Genomic DNA, 5,194 nt, shown 5'->3' with positions numbered 1-5,194 from the left:
TTACATTCCTTTCAGACAATTCATGTCTATAATGCTTTTACCTAGGACAGAACATTTCTTCCACACTTGGTAATTCTTTAGTTGGGTAAGTAGGATGAACAGTCTTCCCTTAAAGACTGAATTTGTTCAATGAAATAATAATTCTAAAGATTATTAATGAAAATACCGTGAAAAGTTTTCTGACATTTTAGGAAATGGTGTGAACAAAATTTACCCATTCCTTAAAACCCACTGGATTTCTCACGTTTTTAATATTTAAAAATACATTACAACATGTCAATAAGAAGTTTATAGACTTTGAAAATTGTCTAATTCTATTGTCTCACAACATCTGGAAAGACTAAGATAGCACAACTCTAATGGAATTTCATCCAGTTTTAAATGATACAGTGAAGTTTTTCAGTGTAACTACTACTAAAAATTTTCTTCAAGCTCCCATTCAGAATGAGAAAGAATCAAAAGGAATCACACCTATAAATCCGTAAACTAATTAGAAATTATAAAATTTCTTTAGGAAAACAATGTATCACCATATCACTGTATAACTGTCATCCCATTCTTCATTGATTTGCTAGAGCGGGCACCAGTAACATCTTCATTTGTTCCTGTTGAGTATAGAACAATGGCGTCTGCTTGCTCCAGGAACATGAAGAACATGCTGTTGTTACTATTTTTGGCATATTAAATACATCAGGCTCTGCCGCAAAACAATGTAGGTCAGTAAAATATATAAAGGAGTTGACTCTAGTAGGAATTGGCTAGAATTCATATTAGCAAAGAAACAACACTTCCTAACAAACTTTCTAAAAACACTTCCTAAAAAGTATGGAAATTATGTAATCCATTGATATAACATAAGATAGGTAGATTTGTGAGCTAGCACAAGTACTTCTAAAAAAATCTGAGAATACATAAGGATGTGACATAGGGTATTATATCTAATATGTGCTATAATTGAGTGGAGCGATAGCACAGTAGGTAGGGTGTTTGCCTTGCATGCAGCCGACCCAGGTTCGATTCCTCCGTCCCTCTTGGAGAGCCTGGCAAGCTATTGAGTATCTCGCCCACATGGCGGAGCCTGGCAAGCTACCCATGGCATATTCCATATGTCAAAAACAGTAACAACAAGTCTCGCAATGGAGACGTTACTGGTGCCCACTCAAGCAAATTGATGAGCAACGGGATGACAGTGATGATGTGTTATAATGCTATAAGCATTGCAAATGAATCCATTGAACAGATAGCAATATTACAATAAATAATAGAAAACTTATTTAACTATAAATTCTGACCAGCAGATATTTATTTACTAGTATATTTATATCTATATACCATGTATACATTTTTATGTAAAAAAAAAGATCTTTTCTTTAATTAATTAATTTATTTATTTTGGTTTGGGGGCCACACCTGGCAGTGTTCAGGGCTTACTCTTTTTTCTGAAATCAGGACTCATTTTTCAGGAAACCAAATGGGATGCTGGCAATACAAAACCCCTACCCTCTGTACTATTTCTCCATCCCCCATTCAACTAATTTTTTTATTTGTTTTTCTCATTAAACTCCTTTTTAGTGGGTCTCAAAATTCTGTCACACACACACATACATACACACACACACACACACACACACTAACACATTGTCCAAAAAAATTTTTCCTTTTCTTTTGAAGGTTTTACGATGCACTGCTTTCATTAACTACTCTTTCACTATTAAACTGAAGTGACCAACTGAAACCAACAGTTCTGAGACCATTCTTCCACCACTGATTAGGACTGGGGTGGCGGGTACTGGAGATAATAGCCGTTTAGCCTTCTGAGCCTACTGGGAAGGCTTGGTCACCTTGCCAACTCCAGCTGCCTTCTCCATTGCTTTGCTGACACCCACAGCAGTCTGCCTGATACCACGAACAGCAAATGACCCAGAGGACTGTAGTCTGAGAAGCTCTCAACAGACATGGGCTTGCCAGGCACCATATCAACATCTCCAGATATTAAGAACTTGGGGCCAGCTTCCAGCTTTTCCCCTAAACTATGCTCAATCTTCATCAGCTCAGTAAACTTGCGAGCAATGTGAGCTGTGTGACAATCCAGCTCAGGTGTGTCACCAGCACGGATTTGACCTGGATGGTTCAGGATAATCACCTGAACTGTGAAGCCTGCTTTGTGCATTGGAGGGTCATTTTTACTGTCAGCAGCCACATTGCCATGACAAACACATTTAACCGACACGCTCTTGACATTGAAGCCCACGTTGTCCCCAGGAAGAGCTTTGCTAAGAGCTTCACGGTGCATTTCAGCTGACTTAACTTCAGTAGTTGTAACATTGACCAGAGGGAATGTCACCATGCTGGGTTGGAGAATACCAGTCTTAACCGAGCCCAGAGGGACAGTGCCAATCCCTCCAATTCTGTAAACATCCTGGAAGGGCAGAAGCAGGAGGTTGTCAGTTAGACTGGTGAGTGCAGGATACAATCCATAGCAACAAGCAACGTGGTTCCACTGGCACTACTATCTTTATGTGTGACTTTTCACCCTTTGAACCATGGTATGTTAACACTTGGTCCCAGCGTATTTTCACCAGAAATTGACACAAATGTTGCTGTGTCTGGGTTGTAGCCAAGTTTCTTAATGTAGGTGCTGACTTCCTTAACAGTTTCCTTATCTCTCTATTTTGTTAACACCAACAGTCAGCTGTTTCACACCCAGTGTGTAAGACAGAAGGGCATGCTAGTGGGCCTGTTCATTCTTGAAGGTACCAGCTTCAAATTCACCCACACCAGTAGCAATAAGCACACTTTAGTGAAGTATGAAGTGCCTGTAATCATATGTTTGATAAAGTTTCTGGGTCCTGGGGCAAGTGCATAGTACTTGCATAGGGAGAACTTCCACAGGGAGATGGTGATACCATGCTCATATTCAGTTTTCAGCTTATCCAAGACCAGGTGTACTTGAAAGAATTGTTTTCCATCTTGATAGCCTCCTTTTCAAATTTCTCTATGTTTCTCTTATTGATACTGCCATATTTGTACATCTAGTGGCCAATGGCGGTGGACTTGCTAGAGACCATGTGTCCTATGATGACCATGTTGATGTGAGGCTTTTCCTTTCCCACTTTGGAATGAATTTAGCTTTTTTTTATGACATGTGTGTTCTGGTGGCAAACCCATTGTGAAAAAGACCTATTTTATTTTTTATTGCATCACACATGAACTACATTTATTCATCATTGTGTTTCAAACGTACAAATGTTTCAACACCAAAAGAGACTTATGCTTAAGAAATTGCAAATTTTTTATTGAGATGGGAAAGTAGCATGTTAATATATGGAATTTGTTTTGTTTTGTTGGTGGGACCACCCCAGTGATTCTCGGGATTTCTCCTGAATCTGCCCTTAAGGATCACTTCTGGCAGTGCTCAGGGGACCATTTGGGGTGTCAGAAATCAAACCTGGGTCAGCTGCATATAGGAAAAGCACTATGCAAATGTACTATCACTATGACCCATAATTTATGGACAATTTAAAAGACTCACAACTTAAATATTGATCAAATAAACTGTACTAAAATAATTCCACAAATTAAGTACAAAAATAATTTAAGGATACATTGACCCCTTATCAGAAGGGTATTGGGTGAATATCTTTTCCTGTTGCATAGGCTGTCTTTGTGTCCTGGACACTGTTTCTTTTGAGGTGCAGAAGCTTCTTAGTTTAAGCTAGTCCCATTTGTTTATCTCTGTTTCCACATTCTTGGTCACTGGCATTTCATCTTTGACGATACCTTTAGCTTCAATATCGTAGAGGGTTTTTCAGACCTTTTCTTCTATATACCTTATGGTTTCTGTTCTAATGTTGAGGTCCTTAATCCATTTTGATTGGACTTTTGTACCTGGTGTTAGGTAGAGGTCTGAACCCATTTTTTTTTACATGTAGTTGTCCAGTTTTGCCAGCACCATTTGTTAAAGAGGATTTCCTTACTCCACTTTATATTTCTTGCTTCCTAATCAAAGAATAGATGATAATATATTTGAGGGTGGGTGTAAGGATATTCTACCATGTTCCAATGGTCTTCGGATCTGTCTTTGTTCCAATACCATGCCGTTGTAATCATTACTGCTTTGTAGTACAGTTTGAGGCTGGGGAAGTTAATGCATACAAGAAGAAAACATCCAATCCCATTTAAAAAAATGGGGCATTAAATTAACAGAAACTTTCTAAAAGAAAATTTCTCATGACCAAAAGTCACACAAAAAATACTCTTCATCACTAATCACCAGGGAAATGTGGATCAAAACAACAATGAGATATCATCTTACACCACAGAGACTGGCACACATTGAAAAGAATAAAAGCAAGTGATGTTGGCATGAATGTGGGGAGAAAGGGGCTCTCCCTTATTGTTTGGTGTGAATGCTGAAAGGTCCAGTCTTTTTGGAAAACAATATGGATATTTCTCAAAAAAACTAGAAACTGAGCTCCAGTTTCACCCAGCAATACCACTTTTGGGAATATATCTCAAGGTGCAAAAAGCATAGTAGAAATAACATCTGCACCTGTATCTTCATTGCAGCACAGTTCACAATAGGCAGAATCTGGAAACAACCTGAGTGCCTGAGAACAGAGGACTCATTAAGGAAACATTGTTACATCCTCACAATGGAATACTATGCAGCCATTAGGGAAAAGTAAGTCATGAAATTTGCTTTTAAGTGACTGGAAATGGAGAGTATCATGCTAAATGAAATGAGTCAGAGAGGGACAGACATAGAATGACTGCACTTATTTGTGAAATATAAAATAACATAATACGAGACTAACACCCAAGGGCAGTAGAGACGAGGGCCAGGAAAATCTTCCATGGTTGGAAGCCTGCCTTATGAACTGGGAGAGAAGACAGCTAGGTCAATGATGGTTGGAGGGATATCTCGGGATGGGAGATGTGTGCTGAAAGTAGGTAAAGGACCAAACATTATGGCCTCTCACTATCTGTATTGCAAATCATATGGGTATTATGGTTTGAGAGTAAAAGGGAAATTGTCTTCCTTAGAGGCAGAGGGAGGGGTACAATGGAGGTTGGGGAGGAATACGAGGGAAATTCTTGGTGGAAAATGTACACTGGAGGAGAGATGGGTGTTGATCATTGTATGACTAAACTCAAACATAAAAGTTTTCTAACTGTAGCTCACAGTGATTCA

At 38.9% G+C, this 5,194-nt stretch overlaps 1 pseudogene; it reads right to left on the bottom strand.

Annotated features, from left to right (window-relative positions):
* Positions 1–1,820: 1,820 nt before the first annotated feature.
* On the bottom strand, positions 1,821–4,096 carry LOC101558486 (elongation factor 1-alpha 1-like; annotated as a pseudogene).
* Between the last annotated feature and the right edge of the window lie 1,098 nt (positions 4,097–5,194).

The sequence above is a fragment of the Sorex araneus genome, chromosome 4, assembly GCF_027595985.1.
Source record: "Sorex araneus isolate mSorAra2 chromosome 4, mSorAra2.pri, whole genome shotgun sequence".
NCBI classification, from domain to species: Eukaryota; Metazoa; Chordata; class Mammalia; order Eulipotyphla; family Soricidae; genus Sorex; species Sorex araneus.
The sequence above is the reverse complement of the archived record's forward strand: the minus strand, read 5'-3'. Positions and strand labels throughout refer to the sequence as shown.